The 15096-nt window shown below is 45.1% G+C and overlaps 1 protein-coding gene across 3 annotated transcripts in view; it reads right to left on the bottom strand.

The window, feature by feature from the left end:
• ACOX2 (acyl-CoA oxidase 2) overlaps positions 1 to 6912 on the bottom strand; it is a 52484-nt gene extending 45572 nt beyond the window's left edge. For all 3 annotated transcript variants that reach the window (XM_084840526.1, XM_084840524.1, XM_084840525.1), the window contains exon 1: positions 6812 to 6912. The gene's annotated coding sequence lies outside the window, so the exon portion shown is untranslated. The remainder of the gene's footprint in view (positions 1 to 6811) is intronic.
• Between the last annotated feature and the right edge of the window lie 8184 nt (positions 6913 to 15096).

Here is a 15096-nt window from a genome sequence, read left to right as displayed (position 1 = left end):
TGCTTTCGAACTGTGGTGCTGGAGAAGACTTACGAGTCCCCTGGACTGCAAGGAGGTCAGATCAGTCCATCCTAAGGAAATCAACCCTGAGTGCTCATTGGAAGGACAGATACTGAAGCTGAAGCTCAAATATTTTGGCCAGCTAATGTGAAGAGAAAACTCCCTGGAAAAGACCCTGATGCTGGGAAAGATTGAAGGCAAAAGGAGAAGGGGACGGCAGAGAATGAGATGGCTAGATAGCATCACCGATGCAATGAATATGAATTTGAGCACACGCTGGGAAAGAGCGGAGGACAAGAAAGCTGGCGTGCTATGGTCCATGCGGTCACGAAGAGTCAGACACGACTGAACTACAACAAACCTACTTAGGTTAACATATATGTTTGGATTGCACATAGTAGGTAGTAATGACTATAGTACTCCTTACCTTTTACTTACTTTTCTCAGCACTCAGGCAATGTGCTTGATTATGTCTGTGTTACTAGAGAAAGAGCTCATTTATTTTCTGGTATAATACTAATTCTGAGGGAAGACAGTGATCATCACCCCATAGTGCTGAAAACAGCTGCTAAATCTGAGGAAAGTGTTTTGTTCAGATCAGTGGTTAGCACAGAACCTGGAAATACAGGGGGAGAGGAGACTGAAATGGCAAAAAGTAAAAGTAAACAAACTTGAACATTTCCAGAACTCAACTATAGGTATATTATTAGGAAATATAATTTTATCTCTTGGCTCCAACATAAGTCTAGTTGGAAGCATACCAGTATATATGTGATAATATGAGACCTTTTTAAAAAACAGACATAAATTGGAATCAACCAAAGCCCATGAAGTCCTTATGGTTTGATAGAGAGTGCAGAGTATGTAGAGCAAAGTTTTATATATAATACTCAAAAAATCTGTAAGGAGTTTGCAGACTTTTAGAAGTCATTATATGACACTTCGTCTCCCCCAAGACGTATTCAGGTTTTTTTAGATTCAATTAATTTGCCACTGTTAGGGGAGGAGGATAGAAGGCTGATGGACTCTCCTATTCTAAATGAAGAGGTCAATGAGGTAATCAAAAATTTAAAGGAAGCAAAATCACCAGGCCCAGACGGACTCACTACAAATTTTTATAAAACTTACAAGGACACGCTGATACCCTATTTAACTTTAGTATTCAATGATGTTCTAGGAGGGGCACTCCTCCCATCAACATGGAGACAGTCCCATATATTGGTAATCCCAAAACCATATAAGGAAAGCTGGGCAGGGGGAGCAAGGAGGAGATCTGCTCTTCACCACTCCTCCCGCCCTGCACTGGGTAGGCAGTCGCCCCCAGGCTCGGAGGCAACCGCTGATCCAGATAGGATTGCTCCCTTAAAGATCATAGAATAGTAGGGTTGGAAGGGGCCTACAAGACCATCGAGTCCAATCCCCTGCTCAATGCAGGAATCCAAGTCAAGGCATCCCCTACAGATGGCTGTCCAGCCTCATCTTGAATGCCTCCAGCGTGGGAGAGCCCACCGCCTCCCTAAGTAATTGGTTCCATTGTCGTATTGCTCTAAGAGTCAGGAACATTTTCCTGATGTTCAGCCAGAATCTGGCTTCCTGTCACTTGAGCCCATTATTCCGTGTCCTGCATTCTGGGATGATCGAGAAGAGATCCTGGCCTTCCTCTCTGTGACAACCTTTCAAGTACTTAAAGAGCGCTATCATATCTCCCCTCAGTCTTCCCTTGTCAAGGCTAAACATGCCCAGTTCTTTCAATCTCTCCTCATAGGGCTTTGTTTCTAGTCCCCTGATCATCTTTGTTGCCCTCTTCTGAACCCTCTCCAGCTTGTCTGCATCCTTCTTAAAGTGCAGTGCCCAGAACTGGCAACAGTACTGAAGATGAGGCCTAATCAGTGCTGAGTAGAGGGGAACTAGTACTTCATGTGATTTGGAAGTTATGCTTCTATTAATGCAGCCCAAAATAGCATTGACCTTTTTTGCAGCCACATCACATTGTTGGCTCATATCCAGCTTGTGATCTACAACAATTCCAAGATCCTTCTCGCTGATAGTGTTTTTGAGCCACGTATCCCCCATCTTGTAACTGTGCATTTGGTTTCTTTTTCCTAGGTGCAGAATTTGGCATTTATCCCTATTAAATTTCATTCCGTTGTTTTCTGCCCAGCAGTCCAGTCTATCAAGATCACTTCGAATTTTGTTTCTGTCTTCCAGAGTATTAGCTATCCCGCCCAATTTTGTGTCATCTGCAAATTTGACCAGCATTCCCTGCACCTCCTCATGCAAGCCATTAATAAAAATGTTGAAGAGCACTGAGCCCAGGACTGAGCCCTGAGGTACCTCACTCATCACCTCTCCCCAGTTTGAGAAGATCCCATTGATAAGCACTCTCTGAGTCCGATTCTGTAGCCAACTGTAGATCCACCTGATCGTTGTCGTTGTTTCATCTAGCCCACTTTGAGCTAGTTTGCTCATCAGGATATCATGGGGCACTTTGTTGAAAGCTTTGCTGAAGTCGAGCTATGTTATGTCCACAGCATTCCCACAGTCCATAAGGGAGGTGAACTGATCAAAAAATGAGATCAGATTTGTCTGGCAGGATTTGTTCTTGACAAATCCATCTTGGCTTCGAGTGCATTGTTTTCAACGTGCTTACAGACTGAGTGTTTTATACTCTGCTTTTTTACAATCCCACCGCCCCTGTTGATTTTTATTGGGACTTGCTTGCACAGGGAAGAGAGATTTAGGTCACAATCCTATGCATGTTTAGACAGAAAAAAGTCCTACAACTCCCAGCATACCCCAGCCAGCCATGCTGGCTAGGGCATGCTGGGAGTTGTGGGATTTCTTTCCTGTCTAAACATGCATAGGATTGCACTCTGGCCTAATAGCCACTGGGGGTATCTATCCTGTATAAAAGGGCTGTTTTCATTTAAAAACAAAAATTTATTCGGCAACAATACTACAATACCACTCCCTAGCATTGCATTGCAAAACTCAGACTTTGTACTGTGCTTATGGACTTAGGACTGCACCCTCTTGCATAATAATAAATTACAAGCAACACTGTCACAAATCAGTTCTCACAAGAAATCCGCCCCCCTTTTTCACACAGTCTTTAGTTACAAAATCTCAAGGTATTTTTTTAAATGGAAGGTCTTTGTTAAAACACTTTCTAGCTAAGACTGAGTACTTATTTCTTTATCTCATATCCTACCTTTCCTCCTCCGAGCTCAAGATATTTATTATTTATTATTTTATTTAAAATATTTCTTGACTGTCTTTCAGGACAGAAGCCCTCCCAAAGTGGCTTACAACAATAATATACATACAAACAGTTAAAATATTAAAGTGATAAAAACAATAAAATAAAAGCCAACATTAAAAACAACAATTAAAAACAACAATGATGTTAACAGCAGCAACAGTACCAGTCATATTAAGAGAAGGCCAAGGTAAAATAATAAGTTTTCAAGGCCTTCTTAAAAGTCTGCAATGACAGAGCATGGCGGACCTCCGATGGCAGCTTGTTCCAAAGATGTGGGGCCACTGCAGAGAAGGCCCTCTCACATGTGTTCACCCACCTGACTGCTTTCACAGGTGGGCAAATGAGAAGGGCCTCTCTTTCTGATTTTAAAGTGCGGGCAGGCTGATATGGGTGTAGGCGGTCCTTCAAGTAACTTGGTCCCAAACTGTTTAAGGCTTTAAAGGTCAAAACCAGCACTTTGAATTGGGCTTGGAAATGCACCGGTAACCAGTGCAGCTGGTGCAGTATAGGCATTATATGATCGAATCGCCTCACCCCCACCAATACTCTGGCGGCTGCATTATGCACAAGCTGGAGTTGCCGAACCGCCTTCAAAAGCAGCCCCACATAGAGCGCATTACAATAGTCCAGCCTGGACATCACTAGTGCGTGGATAACTGAGACAAGGTCTGTTCTGTCCAGATAGGGCCGCAGTTGGTGTACCAGTCTAAGCAGGTAAAAAGCAGCTGCACACCGCAGCCACCTGGGCTTCCCCAATTAGCTCAGAGTCCAGGAGGACTCCCAGACTGCACACTTGGTCTTTCAGGGGGAGTGCAACCCCATCTAAGACCAGTTGTAAACCTCCATCCGAAGTAGTTGGTTTCCCAACCCTCAGTACCTCCGTCTTGTCTGGATTAAGTTTCAGCTTGTTCACCCTCATCCATCCCAAAACAGCCTCCAGACACTGGTTCAAGAGTTCCACAGCCTCCCTGGGATGTGCAGATGGAAACGAGCTGAGTATCATCTGCATTCTGATGACATTTCAGACCAAACCTCCTGATGACTTCCCACAGCGGTTTCATGTAGATGTTAAAAAGCACGGGGGACAAGATAGAGCCTTGTGGTGCACCCCACAGGCCATGGGATAGAACAGAAGTCCCCCAGCACCACCTTCTAAGACCGCTCCTCCAGAAAGGACTGGAACCACTTTAAAACCGTGCCTCCCAAGCCCAGTCCAGATAAACAATCCAGAAGGATACCATGGTCAATGGTATTGAAAGCCGCTGAGAGGTCCAGAAGAACCAACAGGGTTGCTCTGCCTGCATCCATTCCAAGGCATAAGTCATCAGCCAGGGTGACCAAGGCTGTTTCCATCCCATAAGCGGCCTGAAACCTGATTGGAATGGATCTAAGTAATCGGTTTCATCCAAAATGGCTTGGAGCTGTGAGGCCACCACACACTCCAGCACCTTGCCTCACAATGGCAAGTCAGCGCAAATACGAGTGATTTTATCTGCAAAGTGTCTGGCGAATTGTTCACAGCAGGCCTTTGAGGGTTCGAGTTCTTGTGTTCCCAAGGCCTACACCCGAGAGGTGCGAAATGAAAGAGCTCTGTTGGATGACACTGAGCAGATGCAATGGTGGCAGAGAAGTAGGATTTCTTCGCCGCTATCACCGCCACAGAATAAGATCGCAAGTGGATTCTTATCTGTGTTCGATCGTATTTGTTCCGAGTCTTCTGCCATTTGCGCTAATCGTAGACACAGTTGTTAATCGTAGTTAATCGTAGACACAGTTGTTTCATTGCCCTCAGCTTCTCAGAATACCAAGATAGCATACATGGTCCACCAGTTTTATTCTCACAACGATCTGTCAGTTAAATTAAGAGCACAATCCTATGCCTATTTAGTCTGAAAAAAGTCCTACAACTCCCAGCATTCCTGAGCAGCATGGCTGGCTGGGGAATGCTGGGAGTTGTTTAGACAGAAAAAAAGTCCTACATGCATAGGATTGCACCCTAAATTAGATTAGGCTGAAAGGTAGTGACTGGCCCAGGGTCACCCAATGAGGTTCACAGCTGACTGGGGATTTGAACGTGGGTCTTCCCAGCCCTAGTCCAACACTCTCAGCACTCTACCAGTGCGTTAGCCTTCTCTGCTAAATGAGTTTCACATACGCAGCCTGATCCTCTGCATGTTCATTCAGAAGAAAGTCCCACTTACTTCAATGGGACTCAGTCACAACCAGTATGTGCACAAGATTACAGCCTAGCAAGTAAACAGATGGGCATAGGATTGCTAATGTGCAGACCAATACCAAGCACATTTACTCAGAAGTAAGATGCACTTACTCAATGAGGCTTACTCACAAAGAACTGTGTACATAGGATTACAGCCTGGAAAGTGAGTCCCATTGAACTCTATGGGGTTTACTTTAGAGTCAACGTTCTTAAGCTGTTAAGGACATTCAGGTCTTAAAATGATTTTTTTAAGGCACAGAACCAGGAAAAACAAAAGAAATTACCAGAATATCACAGATAATACACCTAAGCTTACATTTTATCTTCATCCCTCAATCCCAAATCAGCGTAGCATGTTACAATAAACTGGAGGAATTTTACAAACACATAAAAACACAAAACTTAGATTTAACCCTGTGCTAGTTTTCTCAGAGGTACATTCCACTGAGTTCAATGGGACTCACTCACAAGTAAGTGCATGCAGGGGTGCAGTCTGGCAGCACAATCCTCTGCATGTTTATTCAGAAGTACGTTCCACTGTGTTGAATGGGATTTACTCTCAGGTAAATGCATACAGGATTGCAGTTAGAATCACAGGGTAAAATCCAATATAGGTCCAACTTAGAGAAGGCCCACTAAAATGAATGGGACCTCAGTTAGTCATAAGTAACTTAAGTCCCATTCACTTCACTGGGTCTCCTCCAGGACCTATGTGGGATTTTACCAACCACAAAATGACACCTGCCATGCGGTGCAATCCTAGGCATGTTTAATCAGAGGTTCCGCTATGCATAATGGGACTTACTCCCATGTAAGTGTAAGCCGCCTTTCCAGCACAGTAAACCACTCAGTGTGTGCAAAGAGATATAAAACTTTTCGTGTTAAATGCCATCAGTTTCGAGGGGCGATTTGCCATTTTTACACCAGTGATACGGACTCAGATTAAAGAAAAAGTCTCTTTCATTGCACAACTTTGCCGACAAGCAGCATAAGTCCTACATCTTGGTCTGCGAGGGCGGCTAACACATCACACAGATTTCCCTATTCTTGATCTCGTAGAAAGGCCTTACAAAAGAACAACCCCACGTCGTGTTGGTGGTGGCGGTGGCGGTAGTGAGGAATCTGTTCTCTTTCAAGCGCGAAAGCAATTCTCCACCCTAAGTCACCGAACTGAGAAATGTCCCGATGACTCGTTCCCAGCGCAACCCCATGCATGTCTGCTCAGAAGTAAGGCCCGTTGAGTTCAGTAGGCCTTACACCCAGACAGCCAGGTAAAGGGCTGCCGCCTCAGTTCCACGCACCGTTCGTTCAGAGCGCACAAGGTGACTTACCGGCCGCCCTTCGCAATGAGGAATCCCAGCGTGTCTCCGCAGACAGACTGGCCCGAGCAGCTTCCGCGCCTTCCTCTCTTCGCCACCCTCCTTTTCTCTATGGCGCTTTCCCTGTCTCAGTGCTACTGAGAGGACAGAAGGGGGGCGTCGCTGCTGCCTTCCTCTAGGCGTTTGGAAACAGAACGAGCTTCCGCTTTCCAGAAAGAGCGCCCGTTCCTTCCTTCGGAGAAGCTGCCAAGGCGGCTTCACGGCGAATCATTAAGTTCTTAAGTCGGGTTAGGGAGGCAGAGACGAAGAGTTGCAGAACTAGTATATCGTCCACTGGCTCTGTTCGCCATTTCCTCCCTGTGTATTTCCCCTCTAGCGCTTTGTGCTAGGGGTGTTGCTGTTGTTCAGTCGTCCAGTCGTGTCCGACTCTTCGTGACCCCATGGACCATAGCACGCCAGGCCTTCCTGTCCTGCGCTCTCTCCCGGAGCGTGCTCAAGTTCATATTCATTGCATCCGTGATGCTATCTAGCCATCTCATCCTCTGCCGTCCCCTTCTCCTTTGGCCTTCAGTCTTTCCCAGCATCAGGGTCTTTTCCAGGGAGTTTTCTCTTCGCATTAGGTGGCCAAAATATTGGAGCTTCAGCTTCATTATCTGTCCTTCCAATGAGCACTCAGGGTTGATTTCCTTTAGGATGGACTGATTTGACCTCCTTGCAGTCCAGGGGACTAGTAAGAGTCTTCTCCAGCACCACAGTTCGAAAGCATCAATTCTTCGGCGCTCAGCCTTCCTTATAGTCCAGCTCTCACAGCCATACATTACTACTGGGAAAACCATAGCTTTCATTAGATGGACCTTTGTCGGCAAGGTGGTGTCTCTGCTTCTTACTATGCTGTCTAGGTTTGCCATAGCTTTCCTCCCAAGGAGCAAGCGTCTTTTAATTTCATGGCTACAGTCACCATCTGCGGTGATCTTGGAGCCCAAGAAAGTAAAATCTGTCACTGCTTCCATTTCTTCTCCTTCTATATGCCAGGAAGTGATGGGGCCAGATGCCATGATCTTCGTTTTTTTAATGTTGAGTTTCAAACCAGCTTTTGCACTCTCCACTTTCACCCTCAACAAGAGGCTCTTGAGATCCTCTTCGCTTTCTGCCATTAGGGTGGTATCGTCTGCATATCTGAGGTTGTTGATAATTCTCCTGGCAATCTTAACTCCGACCTGTGATTCATCCAACCCAGCGTTTCTCATGATGTACTCTGCATATAAGTTAAATAAGCAGGGCGACAATATGCAGCCTTGTCGTACTCCTTTCCCAATTTTGAACCAATCGGTTGTTCCATGTCCGGTTCTTACTGTTGCTTCTTGTCCCTCGTACAAGTTTCTCAGGAGACAGGTAAGGTGGTCTGGTAGTCCCATCTCTTTAAGAATTTCCCACAGTTTGTTGTGATCCACACAATCAAAGGCTTTAGCGTAGTCAATGAAGCAGAAATAGACATTTTTCTGGAATTCTCTTGCTTTCTCCATGATCCAGCGACTGTTGGCGATTTGATCTCTAGTTCCTCTGCCTCTTCAAATCCCCGCTTGTACTTCTGGTAGTTCTCAGTTCACATACTGCTGAAGCCTAGCTTGTAGGATTTTGAGCATCACCTTGCTGGCATGTGAAATGAGCGCAATTGTACGGTAGTTTGAACACTCCTTGGCATTGCCCTTCTTTGGAACTGGAATGTAAACTGACCTTTTCCAGTCTTGTGGCCATTGCTTAGTGTTCCAAATGTGTTGGCACATTGAGTGCAGCACTTTAACAGCCTCATCTTTTAGGATCTTAAATAGTTCAGCTGGAATACTGTCATCTCCGCTAGCTTTGTTGTTACTAATGCTTCCTAAGGCCCACTTGACTTCACTCTCTAGGATGTCCGGCTCAAGTTCCGTGACCACACTATCATGGTTATCACAGGGACGTTCAGATCTTTCCTGTATAGTTCTTCTGTGTATTCTTTCCCCCTCTTCTATATCTCATCCGCTTCTGTTAGGTCCCTGCCTTCTTTGTGCTTTATCATGCCCGTCTTTGCACAAAACGTTCCCTTGAGATCTCCGATTTTCTTGAAAAGATCTCTAGTCTTTCCCATTCCTATTGTTTCCCTCGATTTCTTTGCATTGTTCATTTAAGAAGGCCTTCTTGTCTCTCCTTGCTATTCCCTGGAACTCTGCATTCAGTTGGATATATCTTCCCCTTTCTCCTTCGCTTTTCGCTTCCCTTCTTTCCTCAGCTACTTGTAAAGCCTCATCAGACAGCCACTTTGCTGTCTTGTATTTCTTTTTCTTTGGGATGGATTGAGTTGCTGCCTCCTGAACAATGTTATGAACCTCTGTCCATAGTTCCTCAGGCACTCTGTCTATCAGGTCTAATCCCTTAAATCTGTTCCTCACCTCCACCGTATATTCATAAGGGATATGATTTAGGTCATACCTGAATGGTTTAGTGGTTTTCCCTACGTTCTTCCATTTAAGGCAAAATTTTGCAACAAGAAGCGCATGATCTGAGCCACAGTCAGCTCCAGGTCTTGTTTTTACTGACTTTATAGAGCTTCTCCATCTTTGGCTGCAAAGTACATAGTCACTATTATGTGACTATTAGTAACTATTAGTAGCTATTAGTAACACTGGGGTGTTACGTCTGAGTAAACTCATTGACTGTATGACTTTCCTTTCCTGGGAGTAAGTGCCACTGAAATCTGTGTGGCTTGCTTCTGAGTAGGCGTGCATAGGAGTGCATCTCCTTCAATGCATTTACCTGGGATCTCCCTTCTCAGCCACGCTGGAGAAAGGCTTGGCAGTTAGGATTTCAATGGATATTAAAAGTGCCTTCGACTGGGAAGCCAGCCAGCCACTATCTCTTCTTCTAGCCCACCTCGCAGGGTTGTTGGGAAGCCAGAATAAGGGGGAAGAGCAACAACAGTGGGGAGTAGGGAGGCAGCCATTAACTGGAGCAGAGTACAAGGGGGCGAGGGAGGGGGAATCGGCAAGAGGAGGAGGAGGCAGGAACACTGATGAGGTAATCAGATCCAACCTGGACTCCACCCAGCCATCAAGAAAATAATCTGATTAGAGCTCCGTGGAAACAGCACAGAGCTCCAGGCTTCAGCGATGATAAACCAGGTCTTTAAGGACTGTGGCAAGAGGAAAAGGAGAAGATGCGGCTGGGGAAACATCGCAACAAAGTTGCAAACAAAGTGAAGTGGAAACACACCCCTGGTCTTTCCGAAAAGAGAGATGGTGGCTGTGATCCTATCTATGCACTTACCTGGGAGTAAGTCCCATTGAACTCAATGGGGCTTACTTCTGAGTACTCATACAACGGGTCATGTCCTGAGCCCCATTCCCTCCACAATTTATTTTGAGGAGAATTTATATCCCCCCTTTCTAAGGTGGAAACAGTGCACTGGGCTCCTTATGGTGATTAAAAACCAAGGGAAAAAAATATTTTTTTCTTCAGAACATTTTCCTACCAGGGCAACCTGAGCCATTTCACAAGAGGGCAAAGTTATGTCTTCATAACACTGGATTCAGATGAAGGCAGGTGGAAGCAAGTGCCATTTAATAATGGGATTCAACAAGGGAATAAACAGTGATGAATAGTTTTGTAATATAAATAGCAGAGAGCTCATCTTGCAGGATTTTTTTCAGCTGTTATGAAACTTGTTCAGATTCAACTTCATGGAGGTCTCTGGGAGGGTAGGGGTGCCAAGGGTCACCTGTTTTTGTGGGTGTAGGACATTTCTCATACTTTCATAGAAGGCTAGAGTTGAGGGCGGGCCTTGTAGAACGTCTAGTCAACCCCTTTGTTGAATGCAGGGCATCCAAAGCTACAGCATCTTCAACTAAGGTTGATGTGCCCTCTGTTTGGAAGGGCTGTCCGGTCCAAGTCCGGTTTAAAGATAAAGTGCCATCAGAAGGAAGAACTGGGCTTTGAAGCTGCCCATCAACTGTTAGCACCCGGGCAGCAGACTGAACAAGGCACACAGGGTCACCTGGTCACAGTATTTCTATTTAAAGTATAATAAATTCTAAAATGTCATATATACATATAATTGCATATATACATATAAATCAGCATATATAAATTATATGTGAATTGGTGCCCTTTTGGGGGGGGGATGATTTATTTCCTCTTTTTTGGCCATTCAGAAGTGACCAGCCTATCCCAGCAGATGGCTCTCCAGTCTGCTTGAAGACCTCCAAGAATGGAGAGCCTGCTAGCTCTCTAGATAACGGGTTCCATTGCTGAGTGGTTCTTATTTTATTTAAGAAATTTAAACCTCACATTCCCCTCCAAAAAAGCAGCTTATAAAGTATAAAAAACATAAAAACAGTAAGTAAAATATATTTTCAACAGGCTAAAAGCAACAGCAAAGACAGAAACTCAAAGAACCAAAACTAGCAGTCAGCAAATAACATTAAACAACAGAGGCAAATGCTTTGCTGACGGAGAACAGATAAAGAGGAAGATGACATAAGCTCATGGACAGGGAGTTCTTGAACATTCTCCTAATGTTCAACCAAAATCTAAATTACTGTAACTTAAGCACATGGAGGGAGCAACCCTATGGCCACTAGACACTGCCTAGAGGGCCATGGAGTTTTTCGGTTTCTGGGAACTGAGGTCAGAGCCAGGGCTCCAACTTTGGTTCCCAGAAACTGTGCTCCCACCCCCTCATAGCCGGCACAGTTCTCTCTGCGCCGGCTATGTCTCCGCACTCGGAAACGGAGCATGGAGATGAGGAAAAGGGGGCAATCCCGGGGGCGGGGTGGGGAGGAGACAGAGGAAGCCGCATTACACAGCTTCCTATGCACTGTGTGGCCTCCTTCCCTCCTCCTCCCTGAAGCCGTGGCTAGACAGGGAAAATAATCAGTCCAGCCAAAAATGCAGGGCGGCCGGAGCATGAAGGCAAAGGTCGCCTCCATGCCCCAGCTGCCCTCATTGGATACTTGGCAGCCTCCGACTTTGGAGGCTGCAGACTGTCTCCATAGGATCGTGCCCTAAATCTAGTCCTGCCCTCTGGGGATCATGGCCAATTACCTGGATTTTTGTTGGTAAGGCCAAGGTTTTAAAGAAAGGGTTATCCCCCTGGTTTCAAAATTTTTAATAGCACTTGTGTGCCAGACTCACATCAGCTACTTATTAAGTACTGGGCATGCCTGAATCTTGCTGCCACTGCCACGTGACACTTGGCACACCTAATGGTATGAAAGCATATCAAGGTGGTAGGTGTCATTTTACAGAGTGTGCATGAGTGTGCTATTGATCATTCTACTCTGGGTCCATCCTGCGCTTGGCCTCACCTAAGGTACCAGAATATTTGGAGTCAAAAGTTTGCAAGCTGAAGTTCATCCAGATCAAGACCATGCATCGTGGGTGCTGCTTAATCAGTTAAATTAGGGCTCAAGAGGTCAAATACAGCTGATTTCTTTTCCACGTACCAGTGGTTAATTAACTCTCCCTAGATCTAGCAGCTCAAACAGGTCTCCCCAGATGTGAGTGGGCACAGAGAAACACACCTACTGAGCACTTTGCATCTGATTACTCAGCCAAACATGGGAGTTACCATGTGTTATAGAAGGAGTTGCCAAACAAAATAGAGTAAATGATTAATCATTTTTCAGCCTGATCCAGTGGAAGTGGTGGTGGGGATTCCTTCCTTTTTCCAATATGTTGATCAATTTAGGGTGGAATGTGATGTTATCTTGGAAAATGCACAATTCTCACCATAGGAGCACAGAGTAGGTGCAATTAAATCCTTGGGCAGTATCCAACATTAGTCCTACATAGAGTAGAGCCATTAAAATGAATACAACTTAACATTAGTCATGACTAATTTGTTGTGACTATTGTAAGTTTCATTCATTTTAGTGGGTCTGGTCAACATAGGACTACCACTGAATGCTACCACTTGTCTCCTTCTATTTCAGGGCTGTGGAACATGTGGCCCTCCAGTTGGGCTGCAACTCCCATCAACCTTTCCCCACTGTATTTCACAATTGCTTGCACAAACTGTTGCGCAAGCGTAATGGGATACCATTTGTGCTGTAGAAAGATTCAGAGAAGAGAAGATCCGCTAGCGCTGTTTGCGTTTGTGGAATGATACCATTGGTTACTGCCATATATGTCAGCCTTCTGCAATGTGGTGTCCTCCAGATGTTTCAGACTACAACTCCCCAAATTCCTGGCCAATGGTTGTGCTGGCTGGGGCAGATTGGGAGTTGAACTAGACATAAGAAGCATCCAAAACATCTGGAGGGTGCTGGTTTGGGGAAGGGTGCTATATATGCTGCCCTAGGGACATCTCAGGAAGTTTGTAGGGAGACTGATGCCACATGAGTCCATAACAGCAGTGGAGAAAGAGGTTCTACTTTATTTGCCCCCTTGATGTGCAACACAGTTAAGCCAGATTATCAGACTGTGGCCAGCTGGCACTTGAATCTTAAAAACAAACAAATATTGATTTGGTGGTCACTTCCATTGACTGAAAAGTCAAAGCGGTCATGGACACAACTATGTTAATCATTTATGTGCCTCTCTGGAGACGTGGCATGGTGAGTATATTGAACAAGCCAGCAATCAAAAGGGTATCTATTTCAAAAGCAAGCCAAAGGTTAGAGTCTTCAGCAGACTGGGTTTTTAGAGATGGCAGTCATTGGATCAGCATTTGAGACTTTTCTTGTGTGTGTATTATATTGGGGTTGGACCAAAGCTCAGGGCCAAAGTAAACATTCTCACGCCTAGTGTAGCGATGCATAATGGTTTTACTTACTCCTGTGTAAGCATGCATGGCCCTGATTCCAATTGGGACCATGGCATTCCAAGAGTGGGAGAGAGGTTTAAACTGTAAAACTAGGCACATGCAGAAGGTTTAAAACTTCCCCCCACACCCTCCCCATTCCACCCCAAGAAGAAAAAAGACTTGGGCTGAATCTACCCATAGTAGTTATACCATTATTATTATTATTATTATTATTATTATTATTATTATTATTATTAAATTTATTAATCGCCCATCTGGCTGGTCACCCAGCCACTCTGGGCGATGTACAACACACCATAAAACAATTTTAAACAATAAAATTCTACCATAATTTTTTTTTTAAAATACCCTAACCCACCCCAAATGCCTGCCTGAACAACCACGTTTTTAATGCACGACGGAAGCTCATTAAAGAGGGGGCATGACGGAGTTCCCTAGGGAGGGAGTTCCACAGAGTGGGGACCACCACAGAAAAGGCCCTCTCCCTCGTCCCCACCAGTCTAGCTGTCCTGGCTGATGGGACAGAGAGAAGGCCATCCGAGGCTGATCTTGTTAAGCGGCCTGTCTGGTGTTGCTGGAGGCGCTCCTTAAGATAGGCTGGGCCGGAACCATATAGGGTTTTAAAGGTCAAAACCAACACCTTGAATTTGGCCCGGAAAACAACTGGTAACCAGTGCAACTCCTTCAGCACTGGAGTGATGTGATCTCGCCGGCGGCTGCCTTTAATCAGGCGAGCCGCCGCGTTCTGTACTAGCTGCAGCTTGTATTATCATAACTATTGGTGCCCATTGGTGTCATATGTACCTATAGTTATGATAATGGTGTAACAGTATAACTGCTATATGTAGATTCAGTTTCAATTGGAGTCAATTGAGATTTTTTCCTTTTACCACCACCATCCTGAAGGGAAATGAGGTGGGGGAGAGCATTAACCCCATCCCTCCTGGAGTGCCATAAGCCTGCACGCATTTACACAGGAGTAATTAAAACTATCACAAATAGCTGCATTATGCATGATTAGGAAAAGATTTAGTTTGGCCCTTAGTGGTAGAGCACATGTTTTGCAGGCAGGAGGTCCCAGGTTCTCTCCCTGGCTATCTCCAGTGTAAAAAGGATTGGATGAGTTAGCAGCTGATTTGGGGGGGGGGGAGAGACCCTTCTTTGCCTGAGACCCTGAAGAGTTCCTGCAAGACTAGACAATGGTGGGCTGGATGGATAAACGGGGCTTTTTTACACCCTACTCACAGTTGGTTATGGATTTATGGATTCCTTAGATGACACTGTGACCCTCCAGTTTCACTTCTATGTCTATCCAGCATTTTCAGTGAGTTTTTTTAGAGCAGGGAAAATGCAGCATTTAATTATAAAAGTGAAAGAAAGTAAAATTTGCTCTAGTGTATTTGTGCTCTTCTGCTATGCCACAGTGCCACCTAGAGGTTATGTAGCAGAAAAGCAGGAAAGGAAATGCTATTCATATAGTGCTCTGGTCTCAATTCTG

The sequence above is a fragment of the Heloderma suspectum genome, chromosome 2 (genome assembly GCF_057233095.1).
Source record: "Heloderma suspectum isolate Gila_16-S chromosome 2, 16-S_ref, whole genome shotgun sequence".
In the NCBI taxonomy this organism is placed as follows: Eukaryota; Metazoa; Chordata; class Lepidosauria; order Squamata; family Helodermatidae; genus Heloderma; species Heloderma suspectum.
This window is presented reverse-complemented; position numbering and strand designations above follow the sequence as displayed.